This window comes from Chrysemys picta, chromosome 9 (assembly GCF_011386835.1).
Source record: "Chrysemys picta bellii isolate R12L10 chromosome 9, ASM1138683v2, whole genome shotgun sequence".
Classification (NCBI taxonomy): Eukaryota; Metazoa; Chordata; order Testudines; family Emydidae; genus Chrysemys; species Chrysemys picta.
Genome location: NC_088799.1, coordinates 26472968 through 26499211, shown reverse-complemented (window position 1 = coordinate 26499211; position 26244 = coordinate 26472968). Strand labels below are relative to the sequence as shown.

Genomic DNA, 26244 nt, shown 5'->3' with positions numbered 1-26244 from the left:
ACCCACACTTAAAATTAGGCATGTGCTTAGGTATCTTACTCACTTAGAGTCTCCATGCACACAAATGCCTATTGATACCAGGGGAAGTTTCAAACACGTAGATGGAAGAGACTCCCTAATCAAATTTACAGTTAATTGCTTTGGAAAAGCAAATGTGCCTGCCATTCCGAATGTATGTTTACACTAAAATCAGCAACAGCAAATAACCTAAGTAAAACAGGGCTGTTTGGGGTAATAATATAACACATGGGGGAAGAATAAACAAGTTATTTTTGTATATTAGAGATGACCATGCATAAATGACTCGTGGCTCTGCTTTGCTCTGCTACTTGTGACTTATGCAGTCATCCCCAGCATGTAAAAATAACTTTTTTATGCTCCCTATTTTGTGCAATCTGTATTACAAGATAATTATTTTCTATCACAAATGTTATTTTGTTTATGTTTTACTAACTAAATTAACACTGTTAGCGTGATCAGACGTTTAAACTGTGCTGTCACTGCACAGTGTGGGGGACCTGTGCCACATGACAGAACAGACTCCATTGGCTCTACAAAGAATTCTTCAAATTAGCTAAGAAGTTCCATAGACTTAATGCAGAGAATCACATTTGAGCACTGTTCAACCATTGGAATCCAATCCAATCCAAACTATCTTCCAATTGATTGGACAGTCTGCTCTCTAAAAGGAAATGCTCCAAATCATTGTTTTCAGCAACGTGCTTCAGCATGTAGTTAATAATATATGGACAATGAAAGTTAGAATAATACTGCAACTTCATGAATAAGCAAGATAACGTAAATGTTGAAAGTGTGCCTCCTTGGAGTTAACGCAGTCTGGGGTTTACGTTACACAGCTGACGTTCATTCACCTACCCCCAGCAATAAATTCTAAGTGTATTGATATAGTTAATTATGCATCAAATACCTATCATACTATTTCAGTGCAGCTAATGGGTGTGGTTGGTACTCAGCACTTCTGAAAATCAGCCCACTTACTTAGGAGCCTAACTGCAAATCTTAACCTGAATTCATTGACTATGAATGGCTATAGTAATATTTAAAAACCCAGTTTACGAGTTAAACAAAAGGAAAATCCCATATTGAGAAGTTTTGTAGAATTTAATAGCAACTTAGAACTTTCTTAGAATGTTTAAATTAACCTACAGAATTTAATAGATTATTTGTCATAGCTAATTTCAACAGCATGATCTTCAGTTTCTATTGGCTTCCTTTCTTTTTTAATTCAGTAGGACTTTTTCATAAAGGAAGTGAGTGTTTTAAACATGTTACAGCTTTTTACATGGAAATCACATTTTAGATATAATTTTTATCAGTGTTTTGCTTACACAGACATATCTTTCTTAATACACATTTTCTACCTGGCTGCATAAAAGCATTTGCCTTCACGTTATTCGTTGCTAAGCAAGCTAAAATATATGCAGGTATATAGTTCAATTTTGGCTAGAGTGTGACTGACTGCAGATTTCAAATACAATCAGAGGGAAACACCCCCTTTTGACTATAAAAGGTAATAGCACAAGTCCTTGTAATTTGTTATTTGTAAACTTATCAATAGCTGTTCTCTGTAGGGATAGTAACCAAGAATGCTTTGGCTAGCATTATGCAAGGAGCTGCCTCCCCAGAGTCTGCTCGGGCTTCTGCTGTTGCTGCTTCCATTTTTGCTGGCCAAGGAAAAGCTGCTGACTTGGCATCCTTTGCAACTGATAGTATTGCAAATATTCAAGACATGAGTAATGGGTGACTTCTGGATCTTTACCAGAGCAAGAGGAAGCCGTCTTCTATCTACTGAAGGTAAGGAACAGAGATAGCTAATGGATGTTGGTGAGTGGCTAGGGCTTATTGAATAATAGGCTGGGGAAAACATCCAGACTCTGTGGAACAGCTTTTAGGGTCAGATGGAAGGAAGGAAGTCAAAACAACATCCCTTAAGCTTACAATTCTACCTTCCTTTAGAATGTCCTAACTGATGTTACACAATCCCATCTGGGACAATTTTAGTTACATTTAGGCAAACTGGGTGAAATCCTCGTCCCTGAAGTTTTTAACTGACATCCACAGGAGTGTTGCCATTACTTCAGTAAGGCCAGGATTTCACACACTGTCTTTATTCCTCACATAGTTTACAGTAAGCTGCCCAGTCTGTATTTCTGTTTTTTTCATTCAAACAAGTTATGTTCTAATACCCTGAGACTAGATTATCCTAACCTTACTCACTATAAGTAGAGCTGTACTTTTTTAACTAATCCCATTGAAATCAGTGGGCCTATTTGAAAAGTGCTGACCTCTTTATGGTGAGTGAAGGTCGCAGACTCTGGCCCATAGGCATGTTCTTCCATCCTCGCCCTTTTCTGTAGCAATTTCTTTCTTTCTTTCTCTCTCCTCCATCCAGCACCTTCCCTTCCCCCTCACTTTTCTTGTGTTTTGCTGTCTTGCACATTCTTTCAATCCTTCACTCATCCATGTCCATCACTCCTTTCTTCCCTCTCTGGTCTTCTCTATCCCCATCAGTCCTTCCATCCTTTTCGTCTTGGTTTTTTCCCCCCTTTTCTCTGTAATTTTCCTAGCTTAGTGGTTAGTTCTTCATAGCCACAAAGCTAACAGGCTCAGGAGACTTCAACAATTAGGTCCTTGTTGCATTTCTTACCAGCTCACACCAAGTGGAACCGGATCTAGCTCCCTGCATTTCCTAGTGTGCTCTGTTTCCAGGTGTCTTAGCACAGTCCACCACCTACCCTCTCGTAACCATCACTAGCTTTCTCTGCCTCCTCTCAAGTTTATCTCTCATACTCTCTTGCCTAGACAAAATCACACCCATCTGCCTCTCCTCCCAGCCAAACATCTAGGTTGCTTCATCTTTCCTTTTCTCTTGTTGGGAGTGGGTGTGTGGGGGAAAGGGGAGCAGTTAAATAGAGTCTTACCCAGGCTGCCCATAGTGCCCCCTGAATGGAAGAAACAGGAGGAAGCATTGCATGCCTTTGCCTTTTGCTTCACAGCTATTTCACAACCAGGGTTTGTACCTTAGACCTGGGAACAAGCTGGAAGTGTTGGTGAGTGTGTGTGGCTCACCAAATTATGCTGTTTGTATCATGCAAGCCAGAATTGGGGAATACTTCCCACACCTTTTTATGATTTATAATTGATATAATTGTGATGATGCCTAGAGGCCCCATTGTGCTGAGCACTATACAAACACTTACCAGAAAGACAATCCTTGCCCCAAACAAAAGCTTTCAAAATCTAAATAATTTTAGGTGTGTGTGTGTGTGTGTGTGTGTAAGTAAAATGAAGAACAAAAAAGAATTATTTGCCCCACAAAAAAACTGGTAGATGGCGAAATCTTTTCATTTATTTTATCTGAAAAGTTTCCTTGAGAATTCTTACACATGATATATTTAGATAACCTATTCTTCAGTTTTTTTCTAAAATGCATTTATTCAATACTTTAAGTAAAATCCAATCTTATCCATGATTTACAGTAAGGAGTAAATCTGTCTTTGAGTCTTACACCACTGTGTGGAACATAAAGGTCCAATAGTGCACATGCACACACCCACATAAAAGAGGCTAAAGCCATGTTATTGTTTCATGTGCAGTAGGAAGGACACAAAAGAAGAACAATGTTTGGTCACAGACAGCTTTCTTCTCTTGCACATTAAAGGAGGAATACAAGTCCAGTTTTCTGGAAGCGTAGTCTTTTTTCTTTTTATTATTGCCATTGGATTTTGTGTTCAAAAACACAGAATTAAGCTTTTTTAAAAAATTAAATGAGGAAAAACTAAAAAAAGTCAAGGAGATTTATTATAAAGCTCCATAGCCAGCAGCATTTTTTTTCAGTATAAAATGAAGGGGAAAGGCTTCAGAGACACATTACAAGCTTCTGCTGATGTTGCAGCAATGAAATATGACTTTAAAAAACAAAATGTGACTAATTTATGGACAACTATGGGCTTTAATCACAAGAGTAATTCTATCTCATATGTTCAGACTACAAGTTCCTTTGACTTCAGTGGATCTACTTGTGTGAGTAAGGCTTGAAGAGTTGAATTCACAATGGACCTTGAATATAGAGGGACCATTAGTTATCCAATTATAGAGCTGCCAGGGGCGGCTCCAGGCACCAGCGCAGCAAGCGCGTGCCTGGGGCGGCAAGACACGGGGGGCAGCCTGCTAGTCACCTGAGGGCGGCAGTCAGGGGGCCTTCGGCAGCGTGCCTGCGGGAGGTCCGCCTGTCCCACGGTTTTGGTGGCAATTCGGTGGCGGGTATGCCGAAACCGCGGAACCAGCAAATCACCCGCAGAAACGCCGCAGAATCCGCGTGACCGCGGACTGCCTGCAGGCATGCTGCCGAAGGCCGCCTGAATGCCGTGCTTGGGGCGGCAAAAACATAGAGCCGCCCCTGAGTGCCGTGTGTGTGTGTGTGTACAAAATTGCAAGTGCACAATTAGATGACCTATTTTACCAGCCTACTGGACTGTTCCTCAAGTGTTTTGTCTATAGCAAACTAGGTACTTTTAACTAAAGCAGCTCTACTGAATAGACATTTACAGGTGTAAATAGATCCATGTGAAATAAAAAGAACATCAGCTGCTCTCAGGTTTTCTGAAGTGCTGCAACCTACAAAACAGTGTATTCTTGGCACAGCATGCAAATGCTGCAGGGATACTACAGAGTCTATAAAAATTGTTACATAAATTTCTTATCTTTGCAACTGAAATGGACAGTGAAGTTACTACTGACTCCAATAGGATCCCACTTACCGTTCTGCATTTGCAAAATAAAACAACTTATCTAACAGTTAATTCTTTTTATGGTACTTTTTATATATTCCATTGTTCAGTTTGATGATTATGATTCTGCGTGGAAGAGTTCAGATATCACAAAGCTGCTTATGTGAAGTTTTCCAGTGGTAGAGCTAGTGTGGTGTTACGTACATTTCAGTTTACATCATTCCTTTTCACCTGGATTTGCTTTGTTCTTTCCTCAAGGACTCTCTTGAATTAATTTAATTAGCATGTTCATTGTTCAGACAGCTGTGGTAGAAATCACTGTAGGCTAAAATGTTCTGTTGGATCTGTGGGGCTCCTTTTGAAGTCAGTGGGAGACGCACACCCAGACTGGAGTAAAATGTGGCCAATTAACATTCAGTGTTGCTGTTAAATACCTCTTTATTGGTCTGGCATCCTTGGAAAGAAGTTCTAATGCTGTCTTTTTCAGAACTAGATATTTATGTTTTGGGCAAAAACAGAATTGCTCCGATCCATCCAAATTGTAGGAGACCCATAGGAGAATTAACAGGGTTTTACAGCAATTCAAATTAATAGAGGAACTTTAAACCAGTTTTTATTTATAGATCCATAAAATAACCCAGTACAATGTCTCTAGTGAATCTTCGCTATCCAATATAACATATACTTCTTAACACTCAAAGTCAAAAAGCCAATATTTTCAGTGCATCTCCTGGTTTCTTTAACCAAAGCATGGCAGACCAGTGTGATCAATGTCTGCTTTGTCCCTGATACATTTTAAACAAGTGACTAACTTATAAAATACTGAATAAAGTTGCAGTTTGCTCCTAATACAACAACAGTAAGGACCAAAGGCTAAAACAGTGGGAAATCCAGTGTGATCCAGTGTGTTTTGCAACATGATGTATTCCTTAACGTACAGGCATGGGCCAGGATTCTAATATTTATACCAACTAGCTGAACTGTTCATTCAGGTAAGTAGAAGGTATACATTAGATTGATATCAGCTCATGTAAAGTCTGATGCATGCTAAACTGATTCTGCTAAACAATCTGGGAGTGCTGCATTGTTAAAAGCTATGCTGCATAATTATTAGGACCTGGTAATATATACTGATCTACAATGACTTAGAAATCTGAAATAGATCTCTCTGGCTCACTCCTTAAGATGTTCATTACTGTGAGGTATCTGGTCATTTAGGGTGAAATCCTGCACCCATGGATGTCAAGGGGAGTTTTGCTGACTTCAGTACAGTCAGGTTTTCACCATCAGTGCTCAGAGATTTGTATCCCTTTACCTCAAAAACAACAAAAATACTCAGCTGAATATTTTCCTTCATTTATTACAATGTCTAGAAGACTCAGACTTTTTGTTTTCCTTCTGGTAATTTTAATTTGTGTTTCTTTCATTGAATACAAAGTATGCTGCTCAAGATGAGGTATTTCTTGTGAATCAACCAAAATGTGAAATTCAATTGGCTACATATGAGATCTGCCTTCTAAAGAGAATGTGGGGACTGAGTATGTATTGTAGTACCATAACAATATACATACGCAAAATCAATGCTTAACATGAAATAGTACCCACATGTCTTGGTTGATTTGGCTGTCTCATCATAAGGCACAAATCAACTCCCCATTCAGAATTCCAGCTTGTGAGTACTGTGTCGTCTGCCAGTTTTCATCCTATATGTTTTTAATCACTAATGGCTATATTACTGAGACACCTTCCTCTCTGATATGGGGTCATCTGTAGCTGTCAGCAGCTGAAGTTTGTACTCACAATGTATGAAATTTGTATACTTCCTCAATTCCTTTCCACTTGCCAAGTGTTTCTTTTTCTTCTGTCTTTATTTAAAAAAAATGTAACCTTTTTATATATGTTAATGGTCTCATATAATTGTCGGAGACAGAGCTCATGACAGTTTTCTTTGGCTAAGATCCTCCGAGTTGCTGGGATGGGAGCTGAGCAAATCCATTGGGGGAGCTAAGGATAAGAATAATTCATTTCCCCAGGCTGAGGAGTATCATCTGAGGTGCTGGGTGGAGCCTTCTTCTTTAGCTGGAGTAGGCTCCATTGCATACCCACACCCTGAATGGAGAACTGGAGGGTTTGTACAGCAGCTGCTGCCATGCAGGAAGCCCACATATAGCTGAGCCAGGCTGAGTGTGCATGTTACTTATGTGTATTCCCATCAAGCTCTGACCGCCTCCCCCCTGCTCAGCAGAACAGCATTGGCCCTACTCCTTGGGGAGAAGAGGTGAGAGCTGGATCTTGGCTTTAGTGAAATAGTCAAAGCTTCATAATTAAGAGAAAAAAGTGTCATATATAAAAATAAAAGCTGTTGGCACACTGCACTATAAGGCAGATTCATGATTCCTGTCTGTCGCTTTGATTGGTATTTGATACTGATCATCAGAATGTTAATTATTAACCAAATGAAGCCATTCATTACTGGAAATCTAAAACATCGGTCTGGCTTCTATAGTTCATCAGCCCAGGTTCTCTCTTTACTTCTCTCCCACAGTACGTGATATCTCTGAACTGTTACTTAACTTTGATAACTTATTTCATGATGCATAGCCCTTTTCTGGCAATAAGGCACAAAGGATCAGATTCTTCTACTTTCATACAATCCCCGTCATTGTAGTGGAGCTGCACAGATGTAAATTAGATCAGAATTTGGTTTTGATCTTAGGGCTCAAATGTGCCATGAGGTCACAGCCCCATGCTGGGGACAGTGACAAAGTGAATTGCTGCAGTGTTAGCTCAAAGACGCCTAAGGCACAGTGCCTCATGGAGTTCTCAGGAGGCAAAGTCACCTCATCAACCTTCAGAACTTATGTACTTTCCTCAGAATCCTGTCTGCCCCCTGCCCTTCCCCACTCCAATACCACAGGTAGCCAGAAGCAGTCCATCTGCTTAAAGGAATTCTGGGACTGCAGTGGTGCCCAGCCCCTCTCTGCTGCATAAAGGGTGAAATATTCCTTGTGCCCTCCCCAGTGATGTACCTGCTGCAAGGGCTGACTTCCTTGGGTTTTGCAAATCTGTCAGCTAAATCCAATGGAAAATCTTACATTGAGATATGATAAGTGGGTTTGTAACATACTCTGAGCAACTCAGATCCCAATATCAAAAAATGGATTATCGTGGTCTATAAGTGTAATATCTGTGATAGATGACATTGTGAATTTAAATTTTGCTTAGCTTTTTCAGATAAGCACCTGGAAGCCAGAATAAAAATAATTGCTGGCACATTTTTAAAGTGTGAGGAGAAGTTGTATTATATGGCATGCCTCCTAATGAAATGAAAGGTGAATGTGTGTAAGTGAACATGTTGCTCTCTCTGGATTGGTTGCTGCTTGGATAGGATATAAAGATTCTCTACAGTTAATGGAGGTCTTCCTTTAGCTCAAGTGGTAGTGTTCTGGTTTTATTGGAGATGTAGGACTAGGGTTCTAGACCTGCCTGTGCTGGTGTGTGCAGTGTATTCCAGAGGTGTAGTAGCCTCTCTGTAGTTAAGGTTGAAAGCAGGATTTCATTTTATATGGCCAGTTTTGGATTTCCTTTTCTCTCTCCCATCTCCAACAAAAGAGAAGGAAAAGATTAAATCCTTATCCTTTCTGATTTTAAGCGCTGAGTCTCATTGACAATGTATTCTGGAAATTTTGAATAAATTGAACATGAACTCTTCAAGATTAAAAACCTTAAAACTGGCTCCTTTTTAAAATGCTGGAAAAGTCGCTAATATTTCGGTGCGTCCCTCTGTTTGTCCAACAAAATCACATTGCAGTGCAACACTGGAGACAGGTGGATTTTGACATTGTCACATGCAGTAACCGCTTTCAGGGATGTAAACAATAGAACGTTTAGGGCTAAAGATGGCAGCCCCCTTATCTTGGTGAGGACTCACTTGCACAAGTAGTCCAATTGACTTCAGTGGGACTACTCCGCTAAGTGCTCAGCCTGAGAACAATCCTGCCCTTAAGAGATTGCCATTGTTTGAAAACTAGCCTTGATTCTCCATCATTGAAGCTGATGGGAAAAAAATAAAAGCCCAAAGGAAAATATTCTATGACAGCCATTACCATTGATAAATTCCTACATCAGCCAAAGCAAAGGTACTGGACTGCTGTATTGTTTGTCCTGGGAAGCATAGGGACTGCATGATTGCTCAGCGGGGTGGCACCCACAGAGAAGCTGAGCACAATCTAATCTTACATGAACAAATAATGAAAAGGCAATTTGAGGCTGGTTTGTGTTGAGCTCCTCCATTTCCCCTTAAAAAAAAAAAACTATTTTAACACTAAGCAGTGAAAACAGAAGCAGCTATTTCTGGCTGAAAGCATTTTCTTCTGAACAATACAAAGTTAACTTACTTATTGAAGCTTCTTCAAGGAGGTGGTGGCACAGTCACACATGTTGCAGTTTAATGCCCTGCAAAAAGTGCTGCAGAAAAGCTCTTGCCCCATCGATTCCAATGAGTTTTAAACGACTATTTTGGTTTATTTGTCTCTTTCTTTGTCTGCTGTTTCCACTAAAGGACAGTAGAAAGTGAGTCGAAAGCTATTTAAGCACAGAACCCAAATATAACGCCAGCATAACTAAAAAGGATACAGACTTTATCAATGATGCATGTGCTCTACTTTAAGGTAAAGTTTTATGTAGTATAGTTACAATGGGCTAAATTAATCTCTGAAACCCTGTGCAGTTATACCAGCAATTAATTTGACCTATGCATCCTATCTAGACCTTTATTAGATGGCTAAGTATCTTGGGGGGAAAAGTCCTCCGATTCAGTCAAATCATTTTTATGAGCAAACTGAATTGCCTTAATTTAACCACAGTATCAGTAGAGCCATGCAAATCCGCGGATATCCACTTGAGATCTGTGGATCAGATGTGGACAGGGCTCTAAGTATAAGCAGACTGTCATAAAAGAGTTAAAATTTTAGCATTGCTGAGCCCAGAACACAAGTTGTATGTTAAAGTACAAAAATGTTTTACAGTGTGTTCCGAATAATTATTTAGTTGTCATGTGTATGCCGGTACAAGTGATACCTATTTGGCTATTCTGATGGACCTAGAAGCACTATTTTTCTACTATAATGCCAGAGACACGGTCTGTGTTTCCGTCTCCTGAGATTTCTCCCCCTTTTCCTCCATATTGGCTGTTTTCAATTTACTTTCCAAATACGGTATGTGCGCTGTAATTAGGTAGCATGTTTTGGATGTTATTGAAGCAATATGTTTTCAGCTAAGAAAGTTTACTTTTTTGTAAAATTTCTTACACATGTGGGTGTTTAGCCACCTGAGTGTTCTTTGTTTTCCTAAAAATATACTCAGGTCATGTCATTCTATTTCAGTTCAGCAGTTTAAAATACATAGTGATACCCTGCACTTGGTGGGGTTTTATAAAAAGTAAAATGTGTTGGATTTATTTTGTCTACTTGGAACTAAAAATGCTAGCAAACTCTCACACAGCTGTGAGGAGCAGAACTCATATTTAATTGGACACTTTAATTCTGTTGAGTAATGTTTCTTTTAAAAGTAGGAGATTAAGGTTTCTTTTTTCAAAACGACTTCTTTTTGAAGAGTGAAGTTTTGGTAAGAGTTAGGTTCCTAATATTGAGCCTGATCGTGAAAATTTTGTGTCACAGCTGAAGATGAGTTGGGTTTGCAGTGCGTTGATAGCTGTGTTGAGAAAGCTTGCACAATACCTACCCCATGTCATGTCTATTAGCTCTGCATTTTTATGAGCACTGAATTCATATAAAACACCCTTTAGCCTACACAGAGAATTTCATAAGATTCTGAAATATTATATACTTCTATAAAACTCTATATGTGACTGTTAGGACTATATTGAAATACATTTGGTCAGTCTAAAATCTTTGGGGGATGGGGGAGTGTTTATGCCTGGCTCTTCCAGTACAAATGGGAAGTGTGGTCGCCCTGGGTTTGGGGACATTTATATGGAGCAGAGGTCTAGCATTACTTAGATATTGTTGTTTTTGTCCTTTTGATCCAGATCCTTAACTTTCAATAACTGGATCATAACGTATCAGAAATGCACATGTGATTTTTGGGTTGGAGAAAAAAAACTTTTCTGACAATTTAACTGTCTTTACCGACAAGCAGACTGTGTAGCCCAGTGGGCTGCAGCTTTTGACAATAGCAAATTGAAGCTGGGCCTCAGGCAAGAAGTCCCTTCCCTACCCTGAACCATTGTACAGTATGATCCCCTACACAGTTGTGGAGTCAGCTATGCTCATTTCCTGGGGCCAGCACAATGGGTGATTCTGACCCCAGGATTGACTACCCATGCCCAGGCAATGATCCAGTATGGTATATGGACCCTCAAATAGTTGCACTTTCCTCATCATGAGTAAATGATGAGGCTGTACTCTCTACATGTTAAGCAGGTTTAACCCATTGCTTTGGCACAATGAGCCACTTGATTCATCTGCCTCCCCAGCTCATGCTCTATTGACAGCCCTTAGCCGCATCCTCAAACACACATCTGCCTGGACCTCACACATCCCAAAGCTCTGTCTGTCAGATGCACGTCACTTGGATGGAATAACTCAGTCTGCTATGATACTGTCTAACTAGAGGCAAGAACTAGCCACTAGCCTTTTCTGCTGATTGGTTATCTTCCTTCATCTTCCAGGTGCCTGAAGATAACCCTCCAAAATCCAGACAGGCCACCCCAACATCATCACAGAGAATGCAACCTAACTCAATCCAGTATTGCCTACAATGGGTGCTGGAACAGATCTTCAAGCCACCTTAAAAAGCCATTCTTGAAGATGGAGTGGGGCCATAAGATGGCACTGTCTATTAGGAGAGCCAAGGGTTGTGCTCATTTCACAGCCAACAAACCCTTCCACTAAGGGTTGAGATGAGCACAAGACAGCTTCTATGCAGGATGTCATGCAGTCCCATGTTCTTCTGGCTGGCCAAGTATCTGACACTGTAGCGGCAGATTCAAATGCTGTCTGTATGGAGAGTAGGAAGAGGCTATTGCAGAGGCAGCAGGGAAGGAAACGGCCAAGAACACAAATTGACAAGCAGTGTGGCACAGGTCTGGCAGGGTGCTACTGTTTCTATGCCATTCATTGACCTTATAGAAACTGCAGCTGAAGACCATGAAACTATAGCTAAAGACCATGACCAAACTCCTATTGAATTCACTGGGGCCAGGATTTCACCCTACAAGTATTTACAGTACATGGCAAGAGGGAATAATAATAAGCATTTATGTACTGCTTTATAACAAGTTAACTAATGTAAAGCTTACTCGGATCAAAGTCCTAGTATTAGAATGCCAAAACCCAGGGCAGGCACTGCTGTTACGCAGCAGATAAAAGTGATCATTTTTGCTGTTCCCTGTTGATGCATATTAAAATCATCTCCCTTTTTCCCTATAAGAGTCCGCCTGTTCACAAACACAATTGATCCTTCCAGCTGAGATGTGCCATCTGCATCAAAGTGCAGGGTTGTGACCGTTTGGATTGGGTGAAAGATGCTTTCAAATTCTGAATGAGATTTTATATTGCTTCATTGGAAAACACAACAGAATCCTTCAAAACAGGCTTGAGATACTTAAAACAGCTGATTTGAAATTAGAGTATGTCGAGTGGAACTTTACTCCAAATGAGTGAGACCTGCAGGTATGCTACACATTAAGGGCCTGATTCCACCAGGAGCTGAGTACCTCCTGTGAGGTGCCGAGAAACCTCAACTTCCATTAATTTCAATGGGAATTGTGGAAGGTAGGCATCCACTAGGACAGAGCTCTGCTGGCCTAAACCAAAGATCACTGATGCGAACAGGAGTCTCCATTATCTTTAATGAGCTTTGGATCAGGCCCTAAATGTTTTCTATATGGTTTTGTTCTTTTATATAGGAAGTGTAGTTCCAGTGGTTCCAATACTAAAATTAAATGTTTTGCACCCTCGTTCCAAGTTAACTTGATAAGCCTCTGCTCAGAGCAAGGTGCTACAGGATAAAACAGTCCATTTTGCGGGTAACTGGTGACAGGAGTGATAGGAGTGGCTGCTAGGGTTACCATACATCCGGATTTTCCCGGACATGTTCGGCTTTTTGCTCAAATCCCCATCCGGGGGGAATTTCCAAAAAGCCGAACATGTCCGGGAAAATGCCGGCATCCCTGCCCCAGTCCCCTGCTTACCTGAGCGGCTCTGGCAGGCTGCGAGCTGCAGGTGGATTCCCCACTGCAGGGGCGGCTGCTGCTGCTCCCCCCAGACACCTCAGCTCTGTGTAGCTGAAGAGCGGAGCTGCCCGAGTGCTACCGGCTTCACGGTTTGCTGGGCAGCCCCCAGATCTCCAGACCCTGCGCCCCAGGCCAGGCACTTCCCCAGCGCAGCCGGAGCCCGGGAGGGGAAGCGCCCGGCCTGGGGCGCAGGGTCTGGAGGTCTGGGGTCTGCTCGGCAAACTGTGAAGCTAGTAGCGCTCGGGCAGCTCCGCTCTTCAGCTACACAGAGCTGAGGTGTCTGGGGGGAGCTGCAGCCGCCGCCGCTGCGGGGGAATCCGCCTGCAGCTCCCCCCAGATACCTCAGCTGTGCAGATGAAGAGTGGAGCTGCCCCAGCGCTACCGGCTTCACGCTTTGCCGGGCAGCCCCCAGACCTCCAGACCCTATGCCCCCAGTCGGGCGCTTCCCCTCCCGGGCTCTGGCTGCGCTGGGGAAGTGCCCGGCCCGGGGTGCAGGTTCTGGAGGTCTGGGGGCTGCCCGGCAAACTGTGAAGCCGGTAGCGCTCGGGCAGCCTTTTTCGCGTGGCTGGGAGGGAGGAGGAGGGGGAATGCGGGGCGCTCAGGGGAGCGTGCGGAGTTGGAGCAGGGCCGGGGGTGGGAAGCGGCGGGGCCAGGGCCCCGTGGAGTGTCCTCTTTTTAAAAACCTTTAGTATGGTAACTCTAGTGGCTGCAAAAGTGGTTGTGAACATATGCAAAAGGCTCACTTCCGTGAATTTTTAACTCTCAGAAATGCCCGTTTAGGAAAAGTATTTGCCTGAGAGGGGAATATTGCCAGGAACAGGAAATTAGAAAGCACAGAAGAAAGGAAGTGTAAAAGCCAAAGGTAGCAATGGGTGAGAATTTAGAGCCCAATCCTGCCAGATGCTGTGTGCCTGTTGCAAAGTGTTGAGCCTCCTCAACTTGCATTGCCAGCACCTTGCAATAGCATTGGGTCCCAGGATAGCAGTAAGTGCTGATCTTTCTACTGCAGCCATCTGTATTGCAAGAGCCTTGTCATTGACTTTCATGGCTAGACATTTTGTTTGTTTATTTTTAATAACTTTTCCCCACTGCCTGTTTCTACTTACAAGCATTAGAAATGTGTTTCTCTTGAACGGTTTGACTATGATTTGAGCATGCAACCTGAAGCACCAATCCTGCAAACTGCTGTGCACGAGGAGACCCCTACAGCTGCACAGAGCCCTCCTGCCTTCATTGGGACTCCATGGAGGCACAGAGATCTGCCAGTTGAAAGCAGCTTGAAGATTGGGGCTTCAGGTTGCATGTTCAAATCTTAGTCAAACCGTTGGGGCCAAGCGAGAGTCGTACCCCAGGACAGTTTATATTTGACTGTTTCTGTATAAATTATGCTGTTCCATGCAGGCTGAAAATTTACACCATGAATAATGCATAAGTTGCAGTGTAAACACTCAGTGTAAACACTTTAGTATCAGGTATAAACTATTGAGAGGATTTAAAATCTGTTACAGAACTTGAGATACTGCAGTTTTCAGAACTAGAAAATAACACTATCAAATACACAGCAAGTTTTAAAATCGCTACTTGCTAGGCAAGGAAACAGAGAACTTTGTAGTTTTTATTTGGATTATGCTAATAAATTGACTTGGCATGTTCAGGACTCTATTATATGCATGGTTTCAGTCAGGCCCACCGACTGCAGTTCCGGGCCCCTGCTGGTGTCCATCGAGCTGCTGGGTTCACTCTTCTGGCACGGCCAGGGCTTCCACATGCCTGCCCGGCTGCCTTGGCTGCCGCGGGTACCTCCCCGCGCATGCGCTGACTTCTAGATTTCCCAGGGTGCTTGACCCCCCGCTCCGTCCTAGGCCCCTACCTCCAATGCCCCACTCCACCTCTTCCCATCCCTGTTCTACCCCTGAGGGCACCCCATATACAACTGGTGCCTCCCCATAGTGGGGGGGCACTATCTAAAGGGCAGGTCAAGTGCCCAGCCCAGGGCCACCGCGCTCTCCCTGCCCCATGTTACCTGCAGGGGTGGAGGCCACTTTGTCCTCCCGCTGTGTCTCCTGGCATGTTCTGTCGCTCTCCCTGGCGGGCAGGAGCCCAGGAGGAAGCCGCTTTTAACGCCGGTCCCTCCCGGTCGCTGCTCTGCAGCCCTGCCCGGCTTGGGAGGAGGCGGCTTCCGCTCCCCGCCCGGGAAGCAGCAGCAGTGGTGGCTGGGGGTCCCAGGCCCTTTTAAATCGCCCAGGCCCCTGGGCAAATGCCCCTTTGCCCCTTCCTTTCGGCAGGTCTGCTTTCAGTTCTGTTGTATCGGCTTGTGACTGGCAATGTAGACAACTGTGCTTTAAATCAACTTCTGTTAACTAAAGGCCCAAATTAAAAAAAATAATAACTGAGCTTTAGATTTAAATAGCACTCCATGTATTGGGTGAAAATGGAGAACAATTTGTCATAACGACAGGTTTCAGAGTAACAGCCGTGTTAGTCTGTATCCGCAAAAAGAAGAACAGGAGTACTTGTGGCACCTTAGAGACTAACAAATTTATTAGAGCATAAGCTTTCGTGGACTACAGCCCACTTCTTCGGATGCATATAGAATGGAACATATATTGAGGAGATATATATACACACATACAGAGAGCATAAACAGGTGGGAGTTGTCTTACCAACTCTGAGAGGCCAATTAATTAAGAGAGAAAAAAAAAACGTTTGAAGTGATAATCAAGCTAGCTCAGTACAGACAGTTTGATAATAAGTGTGAGAGTACTTACAAGGGGAGATAGAGTCAATGTCATAACGTTATTTTTTTAACAAAGCTGTTAATTCCACGTACAAAAATGTACTGTGTAATTTTGAAAAAAATACTTTCTGATTTGCATCTTACCACATTTAGTAAAGCATAAGATTTCAAGCTGTAGCCTCATTTTACTCAGGGCTTGATCCTGCTCCCATTCAAGGCAGTGGGAGTATTCTCATTGACTTGGATGGGAGAAGGATCAAGCCCTCAGTGAGGTTATTAGAAAATATAAACATGTACATCATGTAACAAACCAAATTGCTTAGGGGCCAACCCTGAAAGGGGCTGAGCACCTCCTGTTGACTTTAGTAGCAGTTTGAGGTCTGATCCTATAAACATTTGCTACCAGAAGTAATGGTCATTACTATCTGTAGTATCATATAAATCCAGCGTTACTTCTCCTGGTAGTAAGCACTTCTTCCAATAGTAAGTGCCTGCAGGATTAAGCCCTCAAAACATTGAGCATGTTATAAGAGAGATTCAGCAAGTTTCATTTTTAGATACCCAAACAATAACCCAGTAATTACTCTACTGCATAAGAATCAGTGTTGGGACTGTTAGTCATCTATTTTGTCACCTATGGCAATAACATGAAACATTTTCCGTTCTTAAATGGCATGCCCTGTTAGCTGATCAGGAACCCTTTCTCATGTGCCTCCCTTTGTAAATTTCTGGTAGTTTTTTTACAAAAGTCACTTACATGCCAAAGACATCTGCATAAGTAACCTGTTTTCTGCTATACTTCCACATTTTCCCTTATTTGAATTATGTAGCAGTGTGTTAGCGTTTTCTTAATTGAATACTAGGTATACAGTGCTCTAAGATTTTCAATATCTAGAGAAGAAAGCACACATTTTGGCAGCTGTAGCAAGAATCATAATGCAGTTTAGATTCCACTGTTATTTTGTCTCTGAGAAATGTTATGTTTTCTGCTCAATTTCCTTTGCTACATTAATTCTACATGCATTAACTAGCAGCTATTACTGTAGGCACTGAAACTAAAAATACACCTTTAACTCTTTCCATGAGTGAAATAATTAATATTAAATAATTTGTTTGTCTTATAATTGCTGAAAGATTTTTGTTTTGTTTTGCTCTGTTTCTTTGACTGGCTCTAGTCTGAGCTCTTTCCTCACTCAGCATTTCTTTCCAAAATGCTTTGTGTAATTAAATAATACAACAAATGAGTTAAATTATTGTTTTGTTTTGTTTTTGTTTTAACAAAGGAGTGGGAGAATAAGAAATTAAGAGTTACAGGCAAAGAAAAATTGGATTTCCCACAGGGATATGAAATGAGATGCAGAGTTATAGAGGAAGAGAGTTACAGGAAGTCCGTTCCAGACAACAGGAAGGGGAAGGCTCTCATGCCAAGCAATGGCAAGCTAGTGTGTATTTTGGCGGGAAAAGATTGAAATGGAGAGACAATGAGGAGCCTAGTATTAGAGGCATGATCCTGTTGAAGTCAAAAGGAGTCTTTCCATTGACTTTAATGGGACGTGTATCAGCTCCTTTTGCGAAGATCTACACTCCTGCTCTGGCCCCTTTATGCTGGGTAAAAGGGCTGAAGTAGTGTAAAGAAGATCTGGCATAGGAACTGGGCATTATAGCTTCAGGCTGATCTCCTAGCTCTGGTGTAGAATGTGTGCTTAGGCATAGGAAGAGACTATTACAACAAGATAGGCTCCCAGGACTGTGTAAACTATACTGGGGGCCATTCCAGCCCTGAGAGCAGCCTGGAGTCAGGTGGGTGTAAAGGTGGCGTAAAGCCACCATAGCCCGTCCTTGTCACACATTGTAGCTCCGGATTCTGTGCTGTGACTTACAGGCAAAGCACAGAATTTCACCCTAGATGAGCAGTATGAGAGGTAGAGAGAAGCGAGGTCTGTTGGGTAGGGAGGAACTGAGTCTCTGGAAGATTTAAAAGTTATGGGCCTTCTTCCAGAGTTGTCTGTATTTTAAAGAAGCCTCATTGAAGGCACAGGAACAAACTATCCCGATGTGCAGAAAGAATAGCAAATATGGCAGGCGACCAGCTTGACTTAACAGGGAAATCTTCGGTGAGCTTAAACACAAAAAGGAAGCTTACAAGAAGCGGAAACTTGGATAGATGACTAGGGAGGAGTATAAAAATATTGCTCAAGCATGCGGGGGTGTAATCAGGAAGGCCAAAGCACAGTTGGAGTTGCAGCTAGTAAGGGATGTGAAAGGTAACAAGAAGGGTTTCTACAGGTATGTTAGCAACAAGAAGAAGGTCAGGAAAAGTGTGTGACCCTTACTGAATGGGGGAGGCAACCTAGTGCCAGATGATGTGGAAAAAGCTGAAGTACTCAATGCTTTTTTTGCCTTGGTATTCACAGACAAGGTCAGCTCCCAGACTGCTGCACTGGGCAGCACAGTATGGGGAGGAGGTGAGCAGCCCTCAATGGTGAAAGAACAGGTTAAGGACTATTTAGAAAAGCTGGACATGCACAAGTCCATGGGTCTGGATCTAATTCATCTGAGGGTGCTGAGGGAGTTGGCTGATGTGATTGCAGAGACATTGCCATTATCTTTGAAAACTCATGGCGATCTGGGGAGGTCCCAGATGATTGGAAAAAGGCAAATATAGTACCCATCTTTAAAAAAAGGGAAGAAGGAGAATCTGGGGAACTACAGACCGGTCAGCCTCACCTCAATCCCTGGAAAAATCATGGAGCAGGTCCTAAAGGAATCCATTTTGAAGCACTTGGAGGAGAGGAGGGTGATCAGGAACAGTCAACATGGATTCACCAAGGGCAAGTCATGCCTGACCAACCTGATTGCCTTCTATGATGAGATAACTGGGTCTGTGGATATGGGGAAAGCGGTGGATGTGATATATTTTGACTTTAGCAAAGCTTTTGATACGGTCTCCCACAGTATTCTTGCCGGCAAGTTAAAAAAGTATGGATTGGATGAATGGACTATAAGGTGGATAGAAAGCTGGATAGATCGTCAGGCTCAACAGGTAGTGATCAACAGCTCAATGTCTAGTTGGCAGCCGGTATCAAGTGGAGTGCCCCCAGAGCTGTCCTGGGGCTGGTTTTGTTCAACATCTTAATTAATTATCTGGATGATGGAATGGATTGCACCCTCAGCAAGTTTGCGGATGACACTAAGATGGAGAGAGAGGTAGATATGCAGGAGGGTAGGGATAGGGTCCAGAGTGACCTGGACAAATTGGAAGATTGGGCTAAAAGAAATCTGATGAGGTTCAACAATGACAAGTGCAGAGTCCTGCACTTAGGACGGAAGAATCCCATGCACTGCTACAGGCTGGGGACCAATTGGCTAAGCAGCAGTTCTGCAGAAAAGGACCTGTGGATTACAGTAGACGAGAAGCTGAATATGAGTCAACAGTGTGCCCTTGTTACCAAGAAGGCTAACGGCATATTGGGCTACATTAGTAGGAGCATTGCCAGCAGATCGAGGGAAGTGACTATTCTCCTCTATTCGGCACTCGTGAGGCTACATCTGGAGTATTGCGTCCAGATTTGGGTCACCCACTACAGAAAGGATGGGGACAAATTGAAAAGAGTCCAGCGGAGGGCAACGAAAATGATTAGGGGGCTGGGGCATATGGCTTATGAGGAGAGGCTGAGGGAACTGGGCTTATTTAGTCTGCAGAAGAGAAGAATGAGGGGGGATTTGATAGCAGCCTTCAACTACCTGAAGAGGGGTTTCAAAGAGGATGGAGCTAGACTGTTCTCAGTGGGGGCAGATGACAGAACAAGGAGCAGTGGTCTCAAGTTGCAGTGGGGGAGGTCTAGGTTGGATATTAGGAAAAACTATTTCACTAGGAGAGTGGGGAAGCACTGGAATGGGTTATGTAGGGAGGTGGTGGAATCTCCATTCTTAGAGGTTTTTAAGGCCTGGCTTGACAAAGCCCTGGCTGGGTGATTTAGTTGGGGTTTGTTCTGCTTTGAGCAGGGGGTTGGATTAGATGACCTCCTGAGGTCTCTTCCAACCCTAATCTTCAGTGATTCTTCTGTGATTCCTACTCCTTTTGAAGAGGATAGCATAATTCCCATTTACTTCAATGAGCATAAAATGAGTCTGAAGGATAGTTTTGAGCTGGAAACGGTTGGGAGGCCAGTAGAACTATGACAGTGGTTGTTGATGGATTTCCTGTTCATGTGTATGTGTGAGAAAGCAGGGAACAGCATACTGTACATTCCTGAGATTTGGGACTAGGGGAGGCAGTAGAGAAGGGAAGTGCAGTGGTTAATTATATTTAACTTTACAGCAAATAAAATATTCGAGAACTAAAAGAAAAATAATAATCAGCCCCACTGTTTTAATTACAAACACTTGTCAATAGGAATTCAGGAAAGAACCTAAAGTTCAGATACAGTACATTAGTCACAATCAAACAACCATCAATAATTAGTAAAAATAGCTGGATTTTGTTACAGTCCACAAAGTATCTTGACTAAAATGACAAAGACAAGCATTCCACTTTTACGAATACAAAGAGGTTTTCATAATTAAGTTTTTAATTGCTCTGACTTGATCACTCAAGGACATTTTCAAGGACAGGTCCTTGCTGATACCTCCTTTGATTGCAGACAATGGGACAGATCCTCAGCCCCTGCTAAAGCTACTCACTCCTTTCCAGTGACTCAGGTGGGCAAGGAGTAGGATTGTAAAGGGCTAGAGCATACAGCCAAAATAACTGAGAGCAGCCCTGAGACTCAGAGCCACGTGTGTAAGCTTGCACAGCTGAGGATCTCATCTAGCCCTCTGTTCATAGCCAATTACCACCAGTGGCTACATCTTGTTTTCACTGACTTCCATGATAGTAGGATCAGAGCTGTAGACACTTCAGTTGCTAAAATGAATATATATAAAATTGTTGGAACAACATACAAATAATGAGCTACAAAGCTTAGAGGGAAATTCATTTTATGTATAATTAAAATATCAAATTATTGAAAAAGTATGTTAGATATTTTAAAAGGGATCCTTTCTTTTTGGAGTTAATCCAGGACATTATCATCTATTTATCAAATGACTTCTATTAAAAAGGAGCAGTGCATTTTGCAACTGTAATTCCCTTTGCATTTATTTGTGTTCTGATACTGTAATTTTCAATGTAATGACATATCATTGCCATAAAATCACACAAGGTATTATATGCACCTTAAGGTAGGGGAAAATGTTTTCCCCTTTTTAAATAAAGAATTAACTATATATGGGGTGAGTAATTCTTTCCTTTTCACCAGACTTTGTGGTAAAAATTACAGCTCAAGCTCTGTATATACATCTTAAAGAGATCAGTCAAACACTTAAGCCATGTCAAAATATATTTTAATCATTGTTCATAGAGCAGAAGGGTCAAGCCACTGGAAAGAGCTGCACTGAAAATACAGTTGTGTTGTTCTTGCATTCTTTTAGAGCCAAATCTTTTACACATGTGAATAGTCCTTACTCATGCAAATAGTGCCATCAAACCTATAAGTGTTATGGGCCTGATATAGGGCCCTCTGAAGTCAATGGAAAAAATATTCCCATTGATTTCAATGTGCTGTGGCTCAGGATAAGAGTCTGCAGGATTAGGTTCCATACTGTGGTAATTGTAGTCCCTTTAGTTGGCTCAAACAACCCTTCCTTCCAGTACCAAAACAATAACATGTGGGTCTGAATAAGCATGAGAGGGACATGGGTGTAAGTGCATGGTCTAGAGAAGCCTGCAGGATATGCGCATTAATTGTTGTTTGCTGCTGTTATTATTATTAGTAGTATTATTTTATTATTTTTATTATTATTTATTTGTATTATGATAGCATCTGGGAGCTCTAGTCATGGACCAGAAACATGGACCTATGCTAGGCGCTGTACAAACACAGAACAAGAAAAATATGGTCCCTGCCCCAGAGAACTTACAATCTAAGACAAAGATAACAGAGGGATGCAGATGGACAAATGGAGGAATACAAGGAAACAATAGTGGTCAGCTTGATAGGCAATGGTCTCAAGACACCAGCAGCCTTAGTTAAGGCATCGACATATTCAGGTATACTAGCAGTCTTCTAACAAATGTATTGTCCTGCTTGTATTCACCCCCCAAAAAAACCCCATAACTAAATAGTGTAGAGAGAATATATATCTTTGAAATGGAAACTTTTTGTTTTTTGAGAGGTTGTGAGGAAAATGGGATGAGCAAATTCTACTGTTCTGCAGATACATTCACATATGTAATGTCAATAAAACAGTATGTTTTGAAGCATATAAAGTAAGCACTGAATTATGCCACTGTCAAATAGGAAAGTTTTGAGCGCCAGAGAATTTATGTTTTGGACAGACACACAGTTTTTTTAATATTGGAAAAGCAAACTGAAACTGGTAGACAGAGAAGGAGAAGGATAGTTCCAGGGACTGGCAATGAGTTTTAGAGTTTTTGACCTCTAGGTCAGAAATTTATACCTAGCATAGGACAGAAGTGACTGAAATGCAGTCATCAAATGGCTGTTCATGGTTTATTCGAAATATATCTGTGGCCTCAGTCTAGTTCCTCTTGATCCATTTAGGAGTGCAAGTCTCATTCAAAGCACTTAACCACTTTTGAAAATTTCACCCCAGGTATCCAGATTGCCAAACCATCAATCACAATGGCTCCAATTGATAGCGGTGTTCTCAGTTTCAACAGAGACACCAAGAAGTGAGAGGATTTGGAAACTGAACTCTTTTCTGGTCCTGGTCACACCGTTCCCCACATTCAGTGTTGTAGTTATACTGGAAAATGTGAAGTCTGTACATTCTGTTCAGAGAAGAAATAATGGCCTTTTCCAGGGCATCAGCACCTTTACTAAGCATTAAATTAACGTTCTTTTTTTTAAAAATTGAGGATTGGACCCTAGTACCTAGTTATGTAGTCAAAATGTTAGCAACTGACCTTCCCAGCCCCCTTCACATTAAGGGAATGACACAAAGGGACCAGAGTGAGTGATCAGCATCTGGCCCAAGGTGTGGCATTTGTTAGTTTTTCTGAGGTGTATATTTCATTTAAGTATTGTTTATTATGAGGATTACATAATAATTGTCTGTGTTGCACCTGGGCAATATCGCCAGGAAGGGAAAGATTTTATAAATAAATGGTCAGACTGTGATACTGTTACTTATGTAGAGTGATGAATGGAACTACTCACAGAGTAAAGCGCTACTCAGCGTGAGGAAGGATGTCACAGTTGGGTCCAGAATTATAAATTTTACATATGTACATTGCAAACTGATTTTTTAAATCATACAAGCAAGCTTTTTTATTTTTAAACTAGCAGTTCAGCTTTAAAATAGTCTCTATAATAGAGAATTCTCTAGTGTATTTATACTTGGGTGAGGATACTAATTATCCAATTCAGATTTCCATGACAACCATCTTACTTTTGTCCCCAGGTAGAAAAGACCATTTAAAGTGACAGTGCACAACCAAAACAAGCTTAAAATGTTATAGTACCTCATTTATGTATATATAAACATTTTTAAAATAAATGACTCTATAAAACAAACTTTTAAAATGTACACTCAAAACAATGAATTCCTAAGCTGTAATGGCATGCTTTTTGGAAACACCGTATGGCACAATAGCAACTTGACACTAGTGATGAGTTTCAGAGAAATACCTAACACATAGACATCTGATATATAATCATTATGTACTGACTAAATTAGACGCTTCTCTTCTTAAAGTATAACAACTTCAGAGGACTTTAAAATATGATTGAGCTGCTGCTGGAGGAGTATAAATATACTCCTGGAGGAGTATAAATAAATAATGATAATATATATATTTTAAATTGTATATGTGTATATAGATAGATACATTAAATAGCAAATATAGTATAATCAAGATGCGCACATTACCTAGGGTTTGAGCCAGTGTTCATTGAAGGACTGGCATTTGTTCCCTTAAAGAAATGTAGGGCCTTGCTTTTGTAACCATATGCTCCCTTCTCCTGAGCAGGGAGCTCTCTTTCATTTGTTTATAAAGCACCTAGCACAATTGTACTAATAAACAATTTAAAATACACATCTCTGAAACACCATACAGTATCCATCCTTTAAAGAATTATTTTGGGCACAGTACTGTAGAACTTCTGTATTTTCCTTCATGCAATACTGAAGCTGGAGAAAAGTTGCACAAGTGTTAGCAGCATTGCAAATGTGCTCTACAAAACATCCGTTAAACAATTGCAGTCAGTTGGAAATGACAGTTCAATTGCCTAGTACAGATTTTACTCATTTTCTCAGAACTGTTAGTACCTTAAAGGAAGACTAAGGACTAAGTAACTAATTTTCAAAGCAGTTGACTATTTCATGGTTAACTGGGTTGAGTCATCCGCAGGGAAACTGTAGACAGTAGACAGAATTGTTGATAAAATAATCCACAGTACCTGCAGCTGGCTCAGCCTTGCACAGTGGTTCTTTGTTCAAAGCCTCTTGCTGGTCTGTACTGTGCAAAGCTTTAATGATAAATGGAGTAAATCCCTCATGTGTTTTACTCAATCTTGAAGTACTGTCACTGCTTTTACTATTAAAATGATAGTTCTCAGATACATTAGGTTAAGGATCATATGGATTAGTAGAAATTGCTACCAAAGGACTGTATGGCTTTAGGATTATTTTTCTGTAAAAAGTATAACATGGAACCATTTTCTAGAGAGTTGTTTGGAAATCTGTATAGTTTTCCAATATTTGCTGTCATTATCCACGTGTGAAACTATACGCATAACTGTTGGCAAAATAACCCAACCTGACAAATTGCACTTGGATTTTAAAAGTAGTAGGGAACTGGATTTTCTTACTCACTACAGACCTGGAACATTGAAATCCCACATCTCCTGCAGGACTGGATGTATTTTGTTGTTTGTTTTTTTAACCAGATTTTTTTAACAGTAATTCAGTGTTATTCAATGCAAATCCCCTGCAAAATTGATGTCATTTTAAAATATCAGGACTATAAATCTGAGATGATATAAATGAGTCCAGAATTGATATTAAAATCTACTAAGGGGTTAGATAAATTTTTACATTTTCAAATAGGTAAATATTATTTGAGGCATTTTTAGAATGATTTTGAAAGGAGGCATTTAATTGGCTGGTGAAGATTCCTCCTATATGTTACCCAATATAACCACTCAGGTTGAGCCTACTTTAAACCAATCACTGAAAGTCCCATTACAGATACTGTACAGACTAGTACTGCCACCAGCAAAACTCCCATAGAATTATTAATACACGTATGTTTCTTCATAATTATACCCATGGTCTAAGGGCTCTGTTCTGTGAGCTACTTGAGAGTACAGTGGGAGTTGGAGGTATTCTTTGTTTTGCAGTATCAGGTTCTGAGCAATTATACTAGGTGATAAAGGGATCAGACCTGCAGTCCGTACAAAAGTGGCACTTTTGTTGACTACAGGAGGTGTTTTGCCTAAGAAGGACCAAATGATTTGGCTTTGTGTTTCATGAGAGGAACTGAAAATATAGCTAACATGCCTACAATCGTGCTAGTTTTAAATAGATAAAAGGGAAGAAAAATAATGGATTGTCCTGAAATATAGTGTGGACCATGAATATTTTGAATAATTGACTTAACTAAAAAGATGCCAAAAGAAACTTCTAATATGTCTCCAATACGGAAGGAAACCTTTTGTATTTAAAAACCCATAAAGATCGCATTCGCAGTGGAATCCTAACTGTAATAAAGAAGATTTAATATTTTTATTTACAGCATATTAAAAACAAACAAACAGAAAGATGTCATTAAGTGGTCACTTTAGTGTATTTTATGGTTAACCTGGTTATGAAAGGATGCACACAAATAATGACACAATATAAAAATCATAAGTGAATCTATTTAACTATTGTAACAGAGATAATAGCATGACAAAAATGTGAGACAAACTATTTTAGCAAATGTGCAGACTAAACAAGTCTGCTCTTAACAAATGAAATATCTGTCCATTCAGTTATATGAAAATGGTTAATTCCATGTCTGATATCTAAATATATTGAAATATTCCTGTATTTTACAATATGGAGTAAAATTAGTTTTTCTTATCACTGGGACGCCTACACATCCTACTGTTTTATCTGATTTTATTTCATGATTACATGGGCAATGTTCAATTATTCATGTTTTAGAAAATATAGTTGTAGCACTGCCATTATTTTCTCTGCATTGTGCCTTATATCAGGAAGAAAGAGAAATTATTTTGCAAAGATTGAACTAAAAACAAATTAAGATTTTAAATGGGAGTTCGGTTCTTATGCGGTGCTAACAAAACCCATGGAGGTAGATTCCTGCAGAGCTCATATTCCAGTGGAATTTAAGAAAATTCACCTACACAATTGATCATATTTCAAAGTAATGTGACTTATAATTTATCACGACTGGTGAATAAATCACTTGTCCTTATCAGAGCTGC

At 41.0% G+C, this 26244-nt stretch overlaps 1 protein-coding gene across 50 annotated transcripts in view; it reads left to right on the top strand.

Moving 5' to 3' along the window:
- MBNL1 (muscleblind like splicing regulator 1) overlaps nucleotides 1–26244 on the top strand; it is a 198739-nt gene that overhangs the window by 85629 nt on the left and 86866 nt on the right. For 5 of the 50 annotated variants that reach the window (XM_065557901.1, XM_065557886.1, XM_065557892.1 and 2 more), the window contains exon 3: nucleotides 21607–21836. The exons of 41 other annotated variants lie outside the window; for them this stretch is intronic. The gene's annotated coding sequence lies outside the window, so the exon portion shown is untranslated. 4 more of the 50 variants (XM_065557888.1, XM_065557889.1, XM_065557896.1 and 1 more) reach the window with 2 other exon arrangements.